The following is a 23091-nucleotide window of genomic DNA, read 5'->3' as shown; positions in this document are numbered from 1 at the left end:
GAGCATGATCAGCTGCAATGTAGAAAGCCCGGTAGGGCAAGGGCGGAGGCTGGAAGGCAGCAGAGCGTGATCGGCTGCAATGTGGAGAGCCCGGCAGGGCAAGGGCGGAGGCTGGAAGGCAGCAGAGCGTGATCAGCTGCAATGTAGAAAGCCCGGTAGGGCAAGGGCGGAGGCTGGAAGGCAGCAGAGCGTGATCGGCTGCAATGTGGAGAGCCCGGAGGAGCAGGGCTGTGAGGAAGAGAGCCTGGAAGGCTATGGCTGTAGGCAGCGAAGAGTAACAGGCTGCAAGGCAGGAAGCCCAGAGGAGCTGGACTGAGGCAGGGAGCCCAGAAGGCTAGGGCTGTAGGCAGCAGGGTGTAGCAAGCTGCAAGGCAGGGTCCAAGCAGGAGTGATGGTAAACAGCATACAAAGATCCGTAGAAAGACACGAAAGGTGGAGGAAGGTCTCTCAATGCAAGAGGCTGAGCCACTGCAGGCAGCAGCCTTTTATACTGCCTAGCCCAGCACAGAGGCAGGCTAATTGGTTGCACCTGGCTAAGCACACCTGCAGACAATCAGCCACCTCCCTCTCTGTTCCTGAGTTGGTGGAAGCAGAGCCAATCCCTAGGGCTTCTGGGGGGGTGTAGTTCCTTTGATGACCAATAGGAACAGCCAGGAATCGATGCTTATAGCCAAGTGCATTGTGGTATGCGTAGTTAGTTGGAAAAAATAATAAAGCGCCAAAGTCTCGCAAATGGGAAATAAAGTCCCCAAAGTAAATATAGATTGATCCAAGAGTCTGTTGTAAATAAATGATAAACAAATAGTCCATATTGAGCGCAAATGGATGGGCCCATGGCGCAGGCATGACACGTACCCGAATGGAGTTCTAACCCATGCGTATTGAGTCTTATCAAATGAAAAGGAAAATAAATTCTGTATCTCCTCTGCCAATGGCACACACCAATATCCAGAGGTGAGATCTAATGTGGTGAACACTTTTGAACCATGTACCTGAGCTAATCCCTGATCAATGAATGGCAGTGGCCATCTGGATACTGGCACTCTTTTATTTAAAACTCTCTCAAATCTGATGTGACCAATACCTCCTGTTTCATTCTGTGTTTACCTATCTTTATGTCAATCTCGGTGGCGCCTATAATAGGCACCTCCTCCCCGTTAAAATTATGCACTGGACCTTGATTCTCCTTTACTGTGATCTGACTCTGCGGGGATCTCCCTTCATTGACACTCTTTAACAGCTCCTTAGACATAATTGTGGCCTGTGCGCCAGTGTCAATCATTGCAAATGTTTGGCATTTTTCTTCTACAGTGATGGGAGCATAATACCTGTCTTCAACTTCCTCTAACACACATAAGAAGTGTGAATTCTTACTGATTTCGGGGCTCACCTTTCTCAGGCCTTTTTCACTTTTGGCTAAGCACATTGGTAAATGGAAAGACATTTTTCCCTCCTTTTTGCTCATTCCTGTGTGAGAGACTTTATTCATTTCCCCAAGTTCAGAGGTTTTTTGGAGTGTGGCCACCGTTCGCCCATCCATCCAGGTATCATCAGAGGTCACACTACAACCCTCCAACTTAACATGTGTGACAACATCACTTGGCAATTTGTCATTCTCTAATTCTGTGCATTTGTGATTATTCAGTATGATAACAGCCCTTTTAACCTCTTCAAAAATATGTGGTTCAAAAAATTCTTCAGGTGGTTGACCTGTACCCTCCTTTTAAGTATTTCTTTTTCCTGCCTGTGTTTGGTCATTGTTTTGATTGCCCAGGGAAGGAGTTATAGCATCGCCACTTACTCCCGGTTCACTGGTATTCCCCATGCAAGAGTCATTTTTCTTAAACCTGTCTCTTTGTTCTTTTGGATTTTCAGGTTTTCCTATTTCATTTGTACATATCGCCAATGTTTGATTTAGTTCTAGGTTAAACTGTACCTCTCTTTTAGAAGTATTTGCATTTTCTGTTACATGTTCATGTACTGATATTTTCACTTTTAAATCATTAGGCATCTCAGAGTCATTATGCAAAATTACATCAGAGCAAACTGTCTTTTTGGCGCTGCAGGTATCATAAGTACTTAGTCACTTTTCAGAAGCCCCCCTATCATTGCTATGGCCTTCTGCCCCCTCCTTTGATGACTGTTTTTGTGTTGTACAGAGCTTTCCTATTTGCTCAGCCAACATTTTCACTTGGGCCGCGAGGCACTGGAATCTTTCCATCTCTCTAGAATCCTCTCTCTGTGGCCTAGATCGATATTGGTTGTTTTCTCCCTGATTGGATCTATTCTGATACCTCTCAGGAGAATGATTTCTATTGGGATGGTTCCTGAACTCTTGATTCATTTGCCTAGGGGAGCGGGGTGCACCCATCCTTTGGTTGTAGTCCCCTGGTGGGGAATAATTGTACTGACGTGAAGTGTAGTTCATGTTCTGCCTCATGTCTTGTCTCTCAGGTTGTGGTTACTGGCCCCTATGTTGATTCCCATTATCAGCAAATCGATCCACATATCGGGGTCTATCCTGATTACCATATATCATGGTATCGGGATCAAATCTGCTTTGTGTCCCCAATGTCTGATATGGACCATCATTTCTTTGATCCTGATTTTGTCTCTGGTTATTGTTCATACCTGACATATCAGGTCGATAGCCTGCCCGGGGCCTATCTCCTAAGTGCCTGGGGCTGATGTAGCTCTCCCTATTACTAGGATCATGTGATTGGAACATTGGTGCAGTGTGTGATGACCTTTGTTGATTACCCCTCTGTTCAGGTGCCAAATTATTTTTACTTGGTCTTTGAGCAGACTCAAGGGACATTTTGGCTGACCTGATTTCCATCACTGTTGCTGAGGGTTCTTTAGATTTAGGTCTAGTATCTTTCATTTTATCACTTTCTCTACCCTGACAATAGAGTACCTCTTATAGTTTTGTGCTTTGGTGTACACTCCATTCCAGGGACTTGTCACGGTCAAATTCACGGACCAATTGGGATATGATGTCTTTCTGCAGCCCATAGAAGTAGGCAGTTTTAAACTCATTGGAATTGGGGTCAAAAGATACATCAAAGCGAGAAAATGCTCTTTTTAAGTCCTGTAAAAACTGACGAGGGGATGTATTAGGCCCAGCAGTGATTGTGTAAGGGACTTTCTTTGCCTCCTGCAATGACTCGAAAGGACAAAAATGACGTCTAATCTCTTTTTCGAACTCCGCCCATGTCATATTCTGCTGTTCATTCAATCCTCTTATAATACTGGCCGTCGGGGGATCTAAAGTTAAATGAAAATATTGCCTGTACTGTTCCTTAGGTATCTGAAGGGCTTTAAAAATGTCATGAACCGCTTCTAAGTGATCCTCTATGCAGCATTCCCCTCATTTTTTAAATGGTTTTATCAGGGCTTTAATGGATTTCATTATCTTTATGGGGCTACTTGTTGCAATGCATGGAATTGCACTACTTGGTGACTCAACCCTGGTTCCAGGTGTATGGGATTAGTGGCGGCCCCCAATGGGAGTATCAAATCCCCCAAGGACGCTGCAACCAAGTTCAGTCACCAGCCCAGTCACTGGGGCACTAGCCCTTTGGGTAGAAATAGAATTCACCTCAACTCCATTGAATGTGGTACCCTGCCGCCTCTCCTGGGACATGGGAATGCACATTTGCTGTTCTAAGTCCTTACACTTTTTAAGGAACCTGTTTGCTTCGTTTTGCAAATAGTTGTTTTCATCACTCATTTTATTAATTACCTCCTGCATGTCGCACATTTGCATTTGGCACTCATTAAATTCTTTATTCCTCTTGTCGCTTTCTTGAAGCATTTTAACCATTTCTTGTTCCGCATTTTGGAGGTCACTTTCTTTCTCATAATGTTCTTTTTGTAAAATCTGCATCTCTGACACAACCTCATCTTTATCTTGTCTAATGTGGTCCACCAATGCTTTTAAGTGTACCAATTCTTGTTCACTGTCCTCAAAATGTTTCTTGCTTTTGGACAATTGAACATCAAAATCTCTGCATTTTAGCTGCATGTCTTTTTGGCATACATCCAATTCTGCTCTTAACATTTCCTCTTTCTACTTGGCCCATCTAAGTCAGTCTTTAACCTGTTAATTAGCTGGGTGTCATTTTCTTGCATTCGCAGGCACCTATTCAAAATAAACCAGATTTTGGCGCATAGCCGTATCAAACAGTCTTTCTCTGCATTTTTATCGGCTGCATTTAATAACCTTAGAAGGCAGACCTGAATTATGCTGCCTTCTGCAAAAATATTGTCTAGTTTTTCTTTCTGCACCTCACCATGAATGCGGTCATGCCATTCTGAGGTACTATTCGATGACCACGTCCCATGTGCAAATAACTTTGCCTCTAAATATTGCACTAGTTCTGAGAATGTGGTTTCCCTTTGAGACATTCTGAAATTCGTTTTTAGTGACACACTGCTATTATGAAATGGGTTCCCTTTAATGTACAGATGGCGGTGTGAGACACACTTGCCACGCCCAGTAGGTGCTCTATAATCACTTTCCCGGCCTTCAACGCACCATAAATATGTAGGGTATTTTGTGTAGATTTGGGGCCTAGCGGTATTTTCTTACCACCAAAAATAAAAGTAATTTAGCAATAATCACTCCTTGCATTCAGATTGGGTTTGGTATTATAGTGGTATCGTGGCTATGCATTATTTTAGTACACAAATACATTTAGTTGGTATGCATTTTGTTGTGGTATAGTGGTGAGCATAATTTCTTTGTTTTATTTGTGGCCCCAACATACAAAACCCCTTTCTTTTGTTTAGACTGTTCTTGTGATCTCTAGAGGCCTCAGGCTTCTACATTATTCAATAATACCACATTTTCATATGGAGTGCCACTTATGGCTGTTATCACTGATCTATCTACACCAGTGATCTATGCTTCCATAAAGTATTCACAATAACATGTGGTATAATCACTAATTTATTTACATTAGTGAAACTATTTCCAGAGGCCTCTCTCTCTGCTGACTCATGTATGTCCAGCAGACTATCAGATTGTGTTCCACTCAGAGGTCACACACACATATACACTGACTGAAACAACGCACACAGCTATTTATAATTACTCATAACATAACTTTTTCCACATGGGATGCTTGGCATATATTACCTAATAACCTCCCCTTTTATCAGGTGATATGGGCTAACTGCACCAGAGAAAAACAGAAGCAAATAGAAGCCTTTACACAGATCGTGATTTACATCAGTTTCATTTAAAAAATCATACATTACCAGTTTTGCGAGGCAGTCTTTTCTAGAATAAACATAAGAGAAACAATTGCAAAATACATGGCATTTCATTAGATTCTTTGCAACAATAAAAAGAACAGTGCATCAGTTGACTTGCATTTCTGAATGGCAACATTAGAATGCAGCTATCGCTACGCTGCCTGACTGAAATAGATTTCATTCACACACCGCACTCTCACTTTGTGTAAGATAATTACCAGCAAATTGTAGCTGTTCAGCACGCAAACTCTCTGGGCTGGTCGCTTTCTTTAAATGGCTCAGGGCTTCCTTTTAGAGCACCCGGCGAGGACATGCAGTTCCAATCTGTACTCTTTGGTCCTCAAGCCGGTGCTAATTGACTGGAATCTCCAGCCTGTGAAGGTCAGCAGTGCACTGGAACGACGCCCCTCAATCAGGCAACCCCACAGCAACGCCCGCCAAGTCCTCACCGAAGCTGTGCAAAATGTCCACTGCCTTTCTTTCTCCCCGGGCTGCTTCAAGAGACCTCTGTTACAGCCCCTAACGTGATGCCTGCCCAATAAGAATCCACTATGTCATACCCTCCTTCTTCAAACAATAGCTCACTTTTCAGTAAGAAACTGTATCCACTAATTTCCTGCTTATTCGAGTTTTGTTTCCTGAGCAAGGACCGTGAAAAGCACAGAGAAAGAGAAAGAAAAAAAAATTCTGAATGCCCGTTTAAAATGAGTTTCAGCCTGCCTCATTTTGCACATGGAGAACACATTCTAATATTAAGAAGTTAGAATCATGTTAGTACTGTCATTTATATTAGTTCATTAGTCCTCTAATGTGTCTCCTTCAACAGAGGCATTTCAGGTGAGAAAAGAAAAAAAAAATGGTGTATTTTTAAATGTGAAAAAAAAATGATGTGTTTTTGACTGAGTAGCCTGTCTTCATTTACATATCCATACGTTACACCTGCAACACATGGCTTGCTGTACCGCATTTTAGCAATACATTGATCCCATGCAGTGGCGCTGCACTCCAAAAGCACGCTATACATTGATCCCATGCAGTGGCGCTGCACTCCAAAAACATGCTAAATAATCCTACAGGGCACATTGGTGTGGATCTGGGCGGAGGGATAGTGGACATGGGTGCGTTTCTGTAGGGAGAGATGGGGCACAGTGGGTCTGGAGGGTGGCATGGGTCATCTAGGTGTGGATTGGGAAGTTGGAAGGGGCATCTTGGTGTGGCTCTGGAGGGAGGTGGTGGGGCACATTGGTGTGGCTCTGGAGGGAGGTGGTGGGGGCACATTGGTGTGGCTCTGGAGGGAGTTGGTGGGGACACATAGGTGTGTTTCTGGAGAGAGAGATGGGGCACAGTGGGTCTGAAGGGTGGCACGGGTCATCTAGGTGTGAGTTGGGAAGTTGGATGGGGCATCTTGGTGTGGCTCTCGAGGGAGGTGGTGGGTGCACATTGGTGTGGCTCTGGAGGGAGGTGGTGGGGGCACATTGGTGTGGATATGGGCAGAGGGATGGTGGACATGGGTGTGTTTCTGGAAAGAGATGGGGCACAGTGGGTCTGGAGGGTGGCTTGGGCCATCTAGGTGTGGGTTGGGAAGTTGGATGGGGCATCTTGGTGTGGCTCTGGAGGGAGGTGTTGGGGGCACATTGGTGTGGATCTGTGCGGAGGGATTGTGCACATGGGTGTGTTTCTGGAGAGATGGCCACAGTGGGTCTGGAGGGCGGCATGGGTCCTCTAGATGTGGGTCATCTAGGTGTGGGTTGGGAAGTGGGACAGGGCATCTTGGTGTGGCTCTGGAGGGAGGTGGTGGGGGCACATTGGTGTGGCTCTGGAGCGAGGTGGTGGGGGCACATTGGTGTGGATCTGGGCAGAGGGATGGTGCACATGGGTGTGTTTCTGGAGAGAGAGAGATGGGGCACAGTGGGTCATCTAGGTGTGGGGTGGGAAGTGGGACGGGGTATCTTGGTGTGGCTCTGGAGGGAGGTGGTGGGGGCACATTGCTGTGGATCTGGGCGGACGGATGGTGCAGATGGGTGTGTTTCTGGAGGGAGAGATGGGGCACAGTGGGTCTGGAGGGTGGCATGGGTCATCTAGGTGTGGGTTGGGAAGAGGGACGGGGCATCTTGGTATGGCTCCGGAGGGAGATGGTGGGGGCACATTGGTGTAGATCTGGGCGGAGGGATGGTGCACATGGGTGTGTTTCTGGAAAGAGATGGGGCACAGTGGGTCTGGAGGGAGGCATGGGTTATCTAGGTGTGGGGTGGGACGGGGCATCTTGGTGTGGCTCTGGAGGGAGGTAGTGGGGGCACATTGGTGTGGATCTGGGCGGAGGGATGGTGCACATGGTTGTGTTTCTGGAGGGAGAGATGGGGCACAGTGGGTCTGGAGGGTAGCATGGGTCACCTAGGTGTGGGTTGGGAAGGCGGACGGGGCATCTTGGTGTGGCTCTGGAGTGAGGTGGCAGGGGCACATTGGTGGGGCTATGGAGGGAGGTGATGGGGGCACATTGTGGATCTGGGCAGAGGGGTGGTGAACATGGGTGTGTTTCTGGAGGGAGTGATGGGGCACAGTGGGTCTGGAGGGTGGCATGGGTCATCTAGGTGTGGGTTGGGAAGTGGAACGGGGCATCTTGGTGTGCCTCTGGGGGGAGGTGGTGGGGGTACGCTGGTGTGGCTCTGCAGGGAGGTGGTGGGGGCACATTGGTGTGGATCTGGGTAGAGGGATGGTGCACATGGGTGTGTTTCTGGAGGGAGAGATGAGGCACGGTGGGTTTGGAGGGTGGCATGGGTCATCTGGGTGTGGGTTGGGAAGTTGGACGGGGCATCTTGGTGTGGCTCTGGAGGGAGGTGGTGGGGGCAAATTGGTGTGGGTATGATGGGAGGGACGGGGACATTGGACTGGGGAGGGATGGCCGCTTTGTGTGGGTCTGGAAGGAGGGGATGGGGCACATTGGTGTGGGTCTGGGTGGATGGGGGCATACTAGGATGGGTGGTTTTAGAGGGGGTTGGCTGGGGCTATCTGCATGTGATTCAGGATCGGCACATGGTGTCAACTGCTAACTGGAATTCTTCAGACCGACTACCCTCCTCCGACTCCTCACCTGCTGAGCTGGAATCCGTGTTGAAGAGAACTGGCTCTCGGTACTGATGTAGAGATGGAGTTAAGTACCTATCGCGATAGGAAGCCACAGTGGCCACCAGTGAGCTGTAGCCCCTGTGGCCCCTCCACCGTGACGGGCGAAAATTATGGGGAAAAAGGCATAGGCTAAAAAAAAAACAATGCCAGTTGAGTCCTCCTTGGTAGCTAAAAGTAGCACGAAGAACAGGTGATGAATGATCCGGATACAAATACAGAGATGGTAAGTATGATGGAGTCGTCGTTTCCGGAGCGAACAACTCCAGGCAGGAAGGAGCCTGGTCCTGTGAGATGGAAGTAAACCACTGAACCGGAAATATCGTTCCGCGAAGGTAGGTGCAGACAGGACGTTGGTAATACTGGAAGGTTAAATAACCAGAAAGAAAAGATGGAGGTAGGAAAAATTGTCTGAGCGGTAAGAAAGGAAGAAAGTGTATAGTACAAGTCAGGGTGCGCTATACGCTAGAGGAGAGAGGAAGGCAGAGAAGAGGCAAGCGGGATAGGTGTAAGAGTACGCAAGAGGAAGTGAGAGAGGAGGGGCTAAGGTCCAGAGACCGTAGCGGAGAAAACACAGGAGCGTGCGGAAGCAAAAACTCTGACGTGGCAACGCGCGGTTCGCTGGGATAACCGGAAATAAATACCTCCCAGCCAGGTGTGCGTTAGCAACAGAAAGGAAAAAGACTAGACCGTCACCTCACCCGAGTGAACCACGTGATGGGACATTCAATGGCCGCTCCACCTAAAACAATGGCAATCTTTCCAGGAGCCGGCACGCATGACACATGGGCATCTGATGCAAGGGGAAGGGGCATCTTGCTATGTGGAGGGAGGATGGGGCATTATGGTATTGGTCTAGAGGGGAGGTATGGGGCATCTTGGTGTGGTTCTGAGAGGGAGGGATGGGGCACATTGGTGTGGGTCTGAGAGGAAGGGATGGTGCACATGGGTGTGGGTCTGGAGGGAGGGATGGTGACATTGCTGTAGGTATGAAGGGAGGCATAGGACACATTGGGCTGCATCTGGAGGGAGGGATGGGGCATATTGGTGTGGGTCTGGAGGGACGGATTGGGGCTCATTGGCTTGGAGGACGGATAGGGGCATCGTTCTGTGTGGAGGGAGCATGGGCCATCATGGTATGGGTCTTGAGGAAGGGATTGGGCATCTTGGAGTCTGGATCGGAGGGAGCATTGTTGATCTGGAATGGAGGAAGAGGGCATGTGATGGGGGCATGTCAGGGAATGGTGGAGCATGTGGGTCAGGGCTGGAGCACTCTGGTGGGAAGGAAAGGGGTATATGGGTGTGAATGGAGGGATGGGGTATGTTTCTCTGGAGAGAAGGATGTTGGTTTATTGGAAAGTTTTGGGAGCATGTGTGTGGCGAAGGGATGGGGTAATCAGGTGTGGGTAAAGAGAGAGGACGAATGGCACCATCTGAGTGTGAGTCTGGAGGTAGAGGTGAAGCATATGGGTGTGGCTCTGAGGGGTGGAGCAACTTGGTGTAGGTATGGAGGGACGGATGTTGGTGTCTTTGTGTGGGTTCGGATGGAGGGATGGTGGCATGTGGGTCAGGAGGGAGGTGGCATTTGAATCTGGAATGTGTGTTTGGAAGGAGAAATGGGGCATTTGAGTGTGAATGGTATCTGCTTGTGGGTGGGGGCATGAAGGATCATTAACAGCGGAGCAGCGGAAGGGAGATCTGGGGACCCAACCTCTGTTGCATCCCAGACGTGCACACCCACAGCCCGGGGCACCTCTCACAGAGAGGTCCAGTTCGTGTGGTCAACCAGGCGCCAGGGAGTGGGGATTCCCTTCCACCGGAGAGGGGTCCATGACCCAGCAGATGGCCGGGGATGCTTGGCAGGGTTGGGTTAACCTGCTGGGGAGGTCCCCAACCATGCACTGGAAAGGGAGCCCTGCGCAGCCCCCTCTCCTCGCTGAGCCTTCCTCTGCGCTGGCCGGGGGCATGCACTACTCTCTCTGACCTGCCAGCAGGTGGGCATTGGTGGGCATTGGTGGGCACACCCAGTCAGCCCAGCAGGGAGGCCCCGGGTGGAGGCAGCCGGGAGCCAAGGGAAACCTGACTGCTTTCGAGGGGCGCCTCCCCAGGCAACATGGGCCCGGCATGCCAGGCATGAGCACTGAGCCATGGTGCAGCTGGCTTACTCGACGGTGGGCGCCAAGGTTTCAGCTGCCCACATCTGTGGGCGAGCGATGGCCAGGCCCGCTGGCACAGTAGGTGACCTTCCCTCTTCCCCAGGTACCTGGAGGTGGCCCCTATGCGGCCGGGCTGGGGTTTGAAGACTCTAGCGGTCCCATCCGACCCCCGGTCTGTGCTGTCTCTGGCCCGCCTCGCTGTCCGTCTCCCAGCCCCCTCCAAAGGGAAGCGGAAGGGGTTGGGGAAGGATGAGTGGATTAGGCCGGGTGGGCAGGTGGCGGAGCGGCCTACCTCCATCCCCCTGGGAAGCGATGTGCTGCTGCAGGTGGTGGTCAGGCTTCCCAGGCTGAGCACCTGGATTTTCTTTTACTTTTTTTAAACCACAATGGTTTCGGCCGACCTAGACAGGGTGCTGGGCTGTCCCGCCACAGGCGGCGCTGCCTCCCCCGACCACTCCTGCACCGGCAGGGTCAGGCCGACGTATGAAACAAAAAAATAATTGCCTGTGACTCTTGGCGGTGGATCACTCGACTCGTGCATCGATGAAGAACGCAGCTCGCTACGAGAATTAGTGTGATTTGCAGGACACATTGATCTACACTTCGAACGCACCATGTGGCCCTGGGTTTTTCCCAGGGCTACGCCTGTCTGAGGGTCGCTTGTACATCAATCGTCCCAGGGTTCCCTCGCTGGGGATGTCACTGGGACCCCATTCCATTCATCCCCCTAAGGTCACACCCCGATCAGCACCGTCGCTGGATCCTTGGATCTGGCACGCAAGCTCATTGCCGACGCGTCCTGGCCTCCCCAGTTTCCCTGCCTCATGCTGGTTTCAGGAGGGCTGGGTGGCCGGCGCGCCCCGGATGTTGTGGCGGCAGCAGCAGGCTTTAAAAAAGCCTGGTGCGAGGAGCGTGGCCAAGAGCACCATCGATGTGGCTGCTCTCTTAACGGCCTCCGTGGGGAGCCCGCTGCGGTGGTGAATTTCAGCGATTTTATTAATGTATGGAATGCGGAAGGCACAGCTATCGATGTCCGAAGTTCCAGGCATGCTCGGGCCAAAAACGGATGATCGGAGTGCCCCCCGAGTTCGGAAATTGTTGGGGGAAAGTCTCTGCTGGCGGGCTTCTGTGGCCTCAAGATGGCGGTCGGGCGGCCCGACGAGTGGGGGAGGTGCGGACACAGCACGAAGGACGAGCAAAACCTGCGGTCCCCACAGCCCATCTAACACCCCACAGAACGCCGCACCCCGCAAGACCGGAGAGGGTGTATGGCCTCTGGGCAACTTCCGCTGAGCCGCAGGGGCGCTGCCCCCGCCGTTCGGCTGCTACTGCGGGCGCATTGGGAATGTGCTGCCCGGCACCCTTCCTGCTCGCCCTCCCCGCCTGGTGCCCATCCGTGGTCCACGCTCAGGGATTCTGCATCTCCAGCCCAGCGCACCGTTCACTGAGGGGCTAGCCCCCCCTTTTTTCGGGGACCGGCTCTGCTCGGGAGTGGCGACGCAGGAAGAACCTCTCCATGGTGGAGGGCTGCCCCCCCCTCGTCAACTGCTGCTGCCGTGACTCCGCCGGCGCAACCCGCCGCTGCCGCTGCCCTTACCAAGAAGAAGCTGAAGAGAGCAGCCAACGTTGCCAGAACCCAGGGGGCCACTGAGCCCAGCATGCCCGACCGCATCCCCAAGGCCGTGGTTGCCTGCGCCGTGAAGAGAGGAGTCTCCCTGGCTGGCCCCTAGAAGGCTCTGAGCGCCAAGAGATACGACGTGGACAAGAACGACGGCGGACTCCAGCTCGCCGTCAAGAGCCCGGTGAGCCGGGAGCCCTAGCCCAGCTCAAGGGCAGCAGGGCCTCAGGATCCTTCAAGCTCAACGAGAAGCACTCGCAGGGCAAGAGGAGGGCAGCCAAGAACGCTGCGGTGCAGAGCAAGACGCCCGCAGCAAGGAAGCCTGCCGGTGCTGCCAAAAAAAAAACCAATAAGGCTCCCGCCGGAGTCAAGAAGAGTCCCAAGAAGGTGGTGAAGCCTGTGGCGGCCAAGAGCCCTAGAAAACCCAAGCTGCTCCAGCCGAGAGGGCCACCAAGGGCCCCGCAAAAGCTAAAGCCGTGAGGGCAGCGGCAGCAAAGCAGAACCCAGCTGGGGCACCCAGGCCCACCGACCCATGCGGCAGAGCTAACCGCCTACCTCAGGAGCCCGCTCCAGTTGGGAGCGGTGGCAGCATCATACAGTCTGTGTGCCTCCTCTCAATGAGATCCACCGCTACGCTGCACCCATCACGGGACCCAGCCCACTTGCAGCAATAAGAGGCACCCAGCCCCAAGCACAAGTCCCTCGCCCACCTGGACCCTCGGTCTGCTTGCATCTGCATTTGGGGACAGCTTGAAAGCAATACCAGAGGGGGCCCCAACCGGCTGTTCCCCCCCTCCTTACCATCTCCTGGGGCGCCCCGGCCCACCCAAAAGCCTGCTGCCTTCGCTGAGGCCGGATTGTCTGCCCGCTTTCTTTTCCCCCCACTCCCGTTGCCCGAGGAGAGAAGGGCGTGACCACTGGGGGGTCCAGAGTGACTGACCTGCAACTCCGCAACACAACACCCAGAGCAGTGCAAACTCACTCTACCCTCTACCCTAGCTACAAGGTGCCATGATCTTGATCTTCCTTGGACGCTGCAGGCCCATCAAACCCGGTAGGATACCCAACACCTGATGCTGCTCCTGGGGCGCCCTGGCCCACTCAGTGACATTTCACCCCCCCGCTAGGGACGCTCCTGGACGTCCCGCGACATGGGGCGACCCTCTGGATTCCCAGCGCCCGGACGCAGGGTGCCCCCCCGCTTCTGCCCACAGCCACAGCACGTAACACGTCTTCTCTATCCCCAAGCCCAGTGAGGCTCTCATCGACCTGTATCTCACTGCGACCTGTGGGCTTCTGGGTTCTAAGAACACTTTGCATTGCTTCGGGGGCACCCCAGCCCACCCAGCGATTCCCTGTCCCCCGCCACCCTGTCCGGGGAAGGGGGCACCATGTCTAAACAGCCTAAACTCACAAAAAACACAGACATTGCCACAATGCTGCTGGCGGCGGACAAGGGGAAAAAACAAGACCCTCCTACCCCTGTCACAGACGGACCAAGAAGGCAAGGAGCACCTCGCAACCAGAAGTGATCTATTGGCCTTCATGGCTGATATTAAAGCTGAGTTTAGGTCCTGTATGACTGAGCTCTCGACGAAGCTTGAACACACCGATCAGAGAGTTACTGAGGCGGAACAAAGACTTGGGGAAGTTGAGGACCAGGCCCAAGATCACGCCACGGCTATAGACAGGATCCAGCACTCCATCACAGATCTATAAAACAGATGTTTTATTTATTTATTTTTTTTGTGTGATAATTTAGTTTGGTATCAAACTTTTCCATCATTGTGCGTTAAATATGTTTGAATTAAACGAAGTGAGATGAAGTGAGAGGAGGAAAAGAAGAAGAAACAAAATTACAAAATATAAAAGAAAATAAAAAAATCTTTTGCTGTGCTTCAGGTTTTTCTTCCGTTGAGTTCAAGAATGCTGGAGAGGAAAAGAGAAATTGTGTATATGTATTTATAGTTCTTTCCGCTCAGAATGAAATCCCATCTTTCTTCTGTGTTCATTTGTTGCGATGCAGGATCAAAGTAGGTGCCAAATTGCTTGCGTTGAGTTGCGAGAGACTGACATTCCATCACCAAATGAAATATGGTTTCCGGGATAGTCTGTGTTTTGCAAAAGCGACAGTAATTTTGTGATTTGTCAATCTGTCTTGTTATGGCAAGGTATGAGTTTGTCGGTAGAATGTTCAAACGAATTCTTAGAAATGTTGATCTGATTGATTGGTCTGTGAATGTAGGAGATATGGCTGTGGCTCATGTATTCTTCTGTTGTGTTTGCTACATTGTAGGGTTTATTTGTAGCTGTTGTTCAATTGAATAGTTTGAATCCAATCATTCTGCATGAGTTTGGTTTTGGCATGTTGGGGGCACATGATTAAGAGTTCTTCAGATATCTCTTGCTGTTCCATTTCTTTGACGATCGAGTTTTTCATTTTTCTAACACCATGTTGTTAAAGGTGTTTGGCTGGGTTTTCAAAATTTGAATTGCAGCAGTTTCCTCATCCGAAAGTAGATTGCGATAGATGTCTAATCTTTTCCAAGATACAATGGAACCAATAGATTGTGTTGCTAGTTCAAATCGTATTCTCGGCATTGGATATGATTGTGGGAGGTGGAGAATCTTTCACCAAAAGGTTGATTCGAATATCATCCAGTTTATTTTTTCAGTGTTAATCAGTGCCTCTGTTCCGTATGTTATGATTGGGATGAATTTTTGTCTGTAATAGGCAATGATTGGTTTGAATGAAAATTTTCCATATTTCCTATGGAGTATGCATCCTTGGCGTGCCAATGTTTGAGCCTTTTGTTCTACCAAATCCAGCCATTGTTCTTCCTTCTTGGATTGGTTGATTAGTATGCCAAGGTATTTGAATGTTGTAACATTTTCAAATCGGTTTCCATTGATGTTGAATTGAGGTTGATGTATTGTTTTTGCTTGTGGTTTAGTAAGAATCATAGTCTTTGTTTTTGAGATGTTGATTGTTAGCTCGTTATTGTTCATGTAGTTACTCAGTAATGTCAATTCTGCTTGCAATCCAGAGGGAGTTTTGTCAAGCAGGATAATATCATCCGCATATGCCATAATAGGAACAGGAGTTGAATTTATTTTTAGCGGATTAGTTTGGGTGCTGGTCAAATGTTGTTCGATGTCTGATGTAAACAAGTTGTAAGGAGTTGCTGCAAGTGGGCAACCTTGCTTTAGTCTGTTTGATGTCGTTATTGGCTTGGTGGTCATACCTTGTTTTGTTAGTCGTACTTTTATTGAAGTCTCTGAGTATAGTAAGATGATTGGGTCCAAGATGTTCGAGGGGCAGTTCCATGATTTGAGTTTTGCCCATAGTTTCTGTCGTGATATGGCGTCAAAGGCCATCTTCAGATCGATGAATGCAGCATATATTGTGGTCTTATTGTTCATGGCTTCATGTTTGTTAAGATGGAGTAGGAGTAGGTTGATGTTGGTACCAACATTGAGCGTAAAGCCTGTTTGCGTGTTGAAATCCTGCCGTTGTTTGTAGCCCAAAGGGTTAGTTGTCTTTGAAGTGTTGTTGCAAACAGTTTCCCAAGAGGATCCAATAGGACGATTGGGTGGAAAATCTGAGGTTGGTCGCAGGGTCCTTGTTTGTAGATCGGGACAATTGTTGCTGATCTCCAAGAGGTTGGAATTTGATGGGGTGAGTTTATGATGTCTATTATCTGACACATGAAGTTTTGCCCATGCCGGGGGATCTTGCTTCAGTACGGCATTTGAAAGTTCGTCGGGACCAGGAGCTCGCGATGTATTTAGGTCTTTGATCATACATAACAAGTTGTTGTATCTTGCACTTACTGTCCAGGTTGCTTTTTTGTTGTGTGATTCTTCTACAAGTTGAGACGAATGGTCTGCGTAAATGTTTGAAAAATGTGTAATCCACGTTTGTTGCGGGACATTGGCTATTAGCTTGTGCTGTTTTTGGGAGTTGTCATTCAGAAGATTCCAAAGTTCTCTTGTGATGTTTGATTTGTATGTCTTCATTATAGTTTCTGCATCTGTTTGTAGTAGGATTTTTTGTTGCGATATTTTCCAATTGTTGTAGGATTGTTTCAATTTCGAAATTTGTGCATTGTTTTCTGCTGTTGTTTTCTTCAGCTGTCTTAACGATTTCGCCAAAGCCTTTTTCTTTTCTGCTATTTCCTGATTGTATGTATGCAGATGAGTTTTTTCTGGTCGATTTTTGACTGTTTGTTGAAAAGGAAGGAGTATCCACTCGTAGTTCAGTTTTTCAAAATCTGTTTTGTTCAAAGCAAGAAGTTTCGTTGGTAGTAAGGCTAGTGCCGCTTGAGGAATGTGAAAACAGATGTGAAATCCTGGAATTCAAGCAGGAAGACCTGGAAAATCGAGCCTGGCGCAACAACCTACGAATCCGGGGTGTTCCTGCCACGGTTCCAGATCAGAAATTGACTGAATATATTGGAGACTTCTTTCAATGCCTTCTCCCAGATCTGGGTAAAACCCAACTCTTGTTGGACCGCACTCACAGGCTTCGCCCTCGCCGCGGAGTGGAATCGGATTCACCCCCCGATGTCATCACCAGGGTGCACTTTTTCACCACCAAAGAGGCCATCTCATCCATCTCCCGCACCCGAGATGAGTTATCCTTTCAAGGATCCCCACTCCAAATTTATCAGGACCTCTCCCTCCTCACTCTGCAAAAAAGGAGAGCTCTCTGACCATTGGCTCTCTTTCTCCAAGACCAACGGATCCGCTACAGGTGGCTTTTCCCAACAGCATTACAATTCACCTATAAAGGCACTCTACGAAGAATCAGCCACCTAGAGGACGCCACACAAATAATGCACCCGCTTTCACCTGGGACGACTCCCCCAGGGACCTCCGAAAGTATCATCGAGGGGGACCCGCTACCCCCGCCGAATGAAAAACTAAACACATGGACTAGGGTCCCAAGGGACAGAAGGAAGAAATGACCGTGCTTCACAAACCTCGCAAAACCATCATCAGACATCCACCGCAGCGGGCCTCTCCCCCCACCGCTCCTGCCCACTTCCGAGGAAGGTTACACCTATAGATCCTTGGAATGCCAGCTATAGTCTGGCCGAAAGTTCCAGCCATGTTGGCTGTCTTCTGTTATTTGGCCCAGTTGGCCTGGGGTGGCACCGGCCTCACAAGGCCGGCCCCCCCACCAGTTAATACCCGGCCGTTGGAGGCAGGGACTAAAAACCCAAGAGCAGGATAACAACCACTCCTTTCCTTGTACACAATGGCTGACCTCAATCCAACCTATTCCTCTCACCTGAACCCATCTGGGCCCCCCCCCCCCTACTCGGGACCATAGCACCTTGAAAGTCATCTCCCTCAATGTCAGGGGGCTGAATTCCCCCCCAAACGCAAATCCATCCTACAGAAGCTCCAGGACAAGGAGGCAGCAGTGGCCCTGCTCCAGGAGATCCATCTTTTACCAGCGGACTTCGGGCGACTGAGCACCCATCAATTTCCTACACAATTTATTGCTTCAGGGGGCACTAAAAAAGGAGGCACAGCAGTCTTCTTTAAGAAGGGACTAAACCCACAGGTTCTGGAAACTAAACTTTGCCCGGAGGGAAGATTTGCCGCAGTGAAGTGCCTCCTCCTGAATCAGCTATACACCTTCATCTCCGTCTACGTCCCAAATACGGGACAAGTCTCATTCTACGAGGCCCTCTCCACCTCCCTGATCCCCTTTGTGGAGGGCCAGATCGTGATGGGCGGGGACTTCAATGGAGTCCCAGACCCCTCGAAGGATAAGTCGCACTCGGCCTCCTCTGGAGACACCGCCGTGGCCCTCCTCGTAGCTGTGGTTTGCTACGATTATTCAGGACCCTGGAAGTGGTAGACTCTTGGCGGGTGCTGCACCCCTCAGAAACGGACTTTACCTTTTACTCTTATGTTCACAGAACCTTTTCTAGGATTGACCTCTTGCTGACATCACCACAGATACTCGCCTTCACAAATGAGGTTTCCATTGGATCAGGAATACTGTCGGATCACGCCCTGGTAACCCTGGAGATCCGCACCTATGTCCCAACCCCCACTGCTCACCGCAAATGGTCACTGTATGACCCAACTCTGAATGATATGTCAATTAGGGATGCTATAACAACTTCAATATCGAACTTCTTCCAGGAAAACCCCAATGAAGATACTTCCCCAGCCAATACCTGGGACGCCATAAAGGCGGTCATTTGGGGGGAACTAATAGCCCGTGGGGTGGCATACCACAGAAGCCTAAGGCAAACTTGTTTGGCTCTTGAGGAAGACCTCCGAGAAGTGGAGGCGAGGCATAAAGAAAAAGGCTGGTCCCCTAAAATACAACGAGCGCTCGGCACGGCGCGGATGAAGATTGAGGCGCACTATGCCGAACACACGGCACACCTACTAGCAAAAACCAAGCAATTCTATTATGTCAGGAATAACAAAGCAAACAAGCTAATGGTAGCAAAACTCACCAAAATCAAGAAGAACAACACCGTTGTCAGACTGCGTGACCCCCAGGGCACGACCCAATATTCTGAGCCAGAGAAACTACGACTAGTGACCGAACATCTTGTGCAAGTAATGTCGGCACAGCCACGCAATCGGCAGAAGCAGACAGAATATCTGCGGAAGGCCACCCTTCCGCAACTGAAGTCTTCAACCCATGATACTCTGGATGCACCAATCTCAGCAGAAGAGGTCAAAGAGGCTATAAAAACCCTCAAGTCCAGAGCCCCCAGACCAGACGGATACACCACTGGATTCTACAAACTCTTTCGGCATCAACTGTTACCACCCTTGGTGCAGCTCTTTAACTCCTTTCGAGACACGGGCACCATAACCCCTTCCATGCAGGAATCTATTACAGTCCTGGGGGGGACCCAGCAAATCCGGCCTCTTACAGACCCATTGCATTACTGAACATTGTTGCCAACCTCTATTCGAAGGTCCTAGCAACGCGCCTTTCCCGCGTCCTGCCTGACATAATCCACCCAGACCAGACCGAATTCATTAGAAACAGAGATACAAGCGACAACATTCATAGAACCCTGGATCTGGTGGACCTGGCTACTCGAAACTCCCAAGGCTTGGCACTGCTAGCCCTCGACGCCACTAAGGCATTTGACAAGGTAGACTGGACCTGTATGAACCTCACCCTGGAGGCCTTTGGCTTCGGATTGGAGTTCGGCAACATGGTCATGGCAAACTACAGATCTCCGAAGACCCTTCTGAGAATTAATGGCAACCTCTCCCCCCCTATCCCTCTAACCCGTGGAACCAGGCAGGGATGCCCACTCTCCCCACTCTTATTTGCCCTGGTCATGGAGCCCTTCGCCCAAAGAATTAGACTGAATGACTCTATCAGGGGGCTCCGGGCTGGACCCTCCCAACACAAGGTGACCCTATATGCAGACAACGTCCTATTCACTATCTCACAGCCCACACTTTCTCTCAAACACGCCCTGGCTGAGATAGAGGACTATGGGAGAGTCACCGGCTTCTCCATTAACTTTGGCAAATCTACAGCTCTCGGGATAGGTCTGTCTCCGTCAGAGAGGGCGACCCTGACCCCGCTTTGTCCCATCCAATGGGAAACTACGGCAATACCCTATCTGGGGGTCCAAATTCCGGCAAACCCAAGGGAGGTCTACCGCATGAACTTCCCCCCTCTCTTCAAGGAACTGGCAGATGATCTGAAACGATGGAAACTACAGGAAATCTCGTTAATGGGCCATATCACTGCCTGTAAGATGAATCTTCTCCCCAGATTCCTATATGCTTGCACCGCAATCCCGGTGCCCATCCCTCCTCCGGCTCTTCGAGAACTCCAAAGGAATATGTTGTGCTTTATCTGGCGTGGGAAAAAGCCCAGAATCCACCTGAGAACAATGTTGGGGAACGCCAGGCTGGGCGGTCTCGGGGTGCCCGATTTACAGGGACTTAAAGGGCTACCTGATGGCAGCACAATTGGCAATCACCCAAGCATGGCCAATATCCTCTGACCGCCCTAGGTGGGTGGAACTCGAACAGTCTCACCTGGCCCTTCCTCTGCGCTTCCTCCCACACATACTCCCATCTATGTGACAGACAGAGAAGCTACTGCTCGCCACCAGACACACCGTGGACAAACGGGATAAAGCATTAAAGAAAAAAGGGGTCCCCAGAGGCCTGAGCCCCTCATCGCCAATTTTTCTCAACCCAACTTTTTCACCGGGTATGAACCTACAGAACTTAAGAACTGGATTGCGGGGGGACTGGAATCGCTGGGGCAACTGTATGATGGAGGGGAACCGTGCACGTTCACACAATGCAAAGAGACCTTTCACCTGCACGAGACCGACAGGTTTTCCTATATACAGCTTCGCCACTGGTGCTCCCACCCGCAGATTCGTCTTGCAGCAGTCCACCCACCTACAGCATTGGAACTAACCCTGATGGACCTTCCAGCCTGAGGTAAGATTTTGGCCCTATATAAACGCTTTCAGGGGGACTTCCTCACATCTAAAACTCGCGCCATGGCACAGTGGGAGGTGGACCTGGGTCATCCTATAGAGGACCAGGCCTGGACAGGTATTTGGTCCCGGGCACACTCTTCCTCAGCCTGCATCACTAACAGAGAGTGTGCATACAAAATATTATTGCGCTGGTACTATTCCCCCCTGAGGCTCCACCACATAAACAGTTCCCTGGACCCGGCGTGCTGGAGACAATGTGGACACCCAGGGTCCTTTCTTCACATGTGGTGGACATGCCCACAAGCCCCACAATTTTGGAAACAATGCCTGGATATTATTGAGGACATTACCCAAACGATGCTCCCCCTAGAGCCTGAACCCATCTTGCGGGGCATCCCAATCCATGGGATATATCCAAGGTCAGGGCCCAAAGCCAAGCTTCTGTCCCAATGCCTTCTAGCAGGAAGAATAACAAATGCCTGCTCCTGGAAAGCCAGAGATGGACCTCTCCTGCCCCTATGGTGGATCAAAATGTGGGATATCCTCATCGCAGAAAAGGTGATGGCGGCGAAGGCAGGGACTCTCCATTGTTTTCAGAATGTGTGGGGTCCTTTTCTTGACTATGATCAAAAATTCCCGGCCCTCACATATAAGCCTCAACAAGCTAAGCGGTTTCTGGATAGCGGAGACACCTCCGAGAGGGGGTGCGGGACATGGGGGGAGGAGGGGGAGCGCCGGCTTCCAGGATTGTGACTAGGATGGACATGCGGGATGGGGAGGGAGGGGGTAATGTGTTCATAATGTGATTAAAGGTGCTCGAAAGGTCACGGTAATGTACAACTGTATTTGTTTTCTGCCTTGTTCAAAAATAAACATTTTTTATTTTAAAAAAGCCTGGCGCACCTTCATCCTACCCCAGGGCATCTGGCCGTGCTGTGTGTGGCTGTCTTTGGTGTCCCACGGCTGCTGGCGCAGGATGACCATGGAGCGCAGACCTCGTGAACATGTGGGCTTCGGTTGCAGATTGGGACAGAGCACACTCGCCTGCGCCAGAGGCACAGGGTTGGGTTAACCTGCTGGGGATGTCCCCAACCGTGCACTGGAAAGGGAGCCCTGCGCAGCCCCCTCTCCTCACTGAGCCTGCCTCTGCGCTGGCCGGGGGCGCGTACTACTCTCTCTGACCTGCCAGCAGGTGGGCATTGGTGGGCACACCCCGGTCAGCACAGCAGGGAGGCCCTGAGTGGGGGCAGCCAGGAGCCGAGGGAAACCTGACTGCTCTCGAGGGGCGCCTCCCCAGGCAGACATGGGCCCGGCATGCCAGGCATGAGCCCTGAGCCATGGTGCAGCTGGCTTACTCGACGGTGGGCACCAAGGTTCCAGCCGCCCACATATGTGGGCGAGCGATGGCCAGGCCCGCTGGCACAGTGGGTGACCTTCCCTCTTACCCAGGTACCTGGAGCTGGGCCCTATGCGGCCGGGCTGGGGTTTGAAGACTCTAGAGGTCCCAGCCGACTCCCGGTCTGTGTTGTCTCTGGCCCGCCTCGCTGTCCGTCTCCCAGCCCCCTCCAAAAGGGAAGCGGAAGGGGTTGGGGAAGGATAAGTGGATTAGGCGCGGTGGGCAGGTGGCGGAGCGGCCTACCTCCATCCCCCTGGGAAGCGATGTGCTGCTACAGGTGGCGGTCAGGCTTCCCAGGCTGAGCTACTGGATTTTTTCTTTCTTTTTTTAAACCACAATGGTTTCGGCAGACCTAGACAGGGTGCTGGGCTGTCCCGCCACAGGCGGCGCTGCCTCCCCTGACCACTCCTGCATCGGCAGGGTCAGGCCGACGTCTGAAACAAAAAAATAGTTGCCTGTGACTCTTGACGGTGGATCACTCGACTCGTGCATCGATGAAGAAAGCAGCTCGCTGCGAGAATTAGTGTGATTTGCAGGACACATTGATCAACACTTCGAACGCACCATGTGGCCCTGGGTTTTTCCCAGGGCTACGCCTGTCGGAGGGTTGCTTGTACATCAATCGCCCCAGGGTTCCCTCGCTGGGGCTGTCGCTGGGACCCCATTCCATTCATCCTCCTAAGGTCACACCCCGATCAGCACCGTCGCTGGATCCTTGGATCTGGCACGCAAGCTCATTGCCGACGCATCCTGGCCTCCCCAGTTTCCCTGCCTCATGCTGGTTTCGAGAGTGCTGGGTGGCCGGCGCGCCCCGGATGTTGTGGCAGCAGCAGCAGGCTTTAAAAAAGCCTGGCGCACGTTCACCCTACCCCGGGGCATCTGGTCGTGCTGTGTGTGGCTGTCTTTGGTGTCCCACGGCTGCCGGCGCAGGATGACCATGGAGCGCGGACCTCGTGACCATGTGGGCTTTGGTTGCAGATTGGGACAGAGCACACTCCCCTGCGCCACAGGCACAGGGCTGGTGCAACCCCCCCGTACAGGCCCGAGGCCAGCTGCCCTGAGCTTTGT

General features: G+C 51.0%; 2 non-coding genes across 2 annotated transcripts; both read left to right on the top strand.

Annotated features, from left to right (window-relative positions):
- Nucleotides 1-11046: 11046 nt before the first annotated feature.
- On the top strand, nt 11047-11197 carry LOC138465214 (5.8S ribosomal RNA). Its single transcript, XR_011267793.1, has one exon. It is a non-coding gene; the product is annotated as a 5.8S ribosomal RNA (ribosomal RNA).
- An 11285-nt stretch (nt 11198-22482) lies between these two features.
- On the top strand, nt 22483-22633 carry LOC138466322 (5.8S ribosomal RNA). The gene has a single exon (XR_011267954.1). It is a non-coding gene; the product is annotated as a 5.8S ribosomal RNA (ribosomal RNA).
- Nucleotides 22634-23091: the final 458 nt, after the last annotated feature.

Source organism: Ambystoma mexicanum, chromosome 1p (genome assembly GCF_040938575.1).
Source record: "Ambystoma mexicanum isolate Mex_15411 chromosome 1p, UKY_AmexF1_1, whole genome shotgun sequence".
Classification (NCBI taxonomy): domain Eukaryota; kingdom Metazoa; phylum Chordata; class Amphibia; order Caudata; family Ambystomatidae; genus Ambystoma; species Ambystoma mexicanum.
Note: the sequence above shows the minus strand (reverse complement) of the source record. Positions and strands in the feature narration are given on the sequence as shown.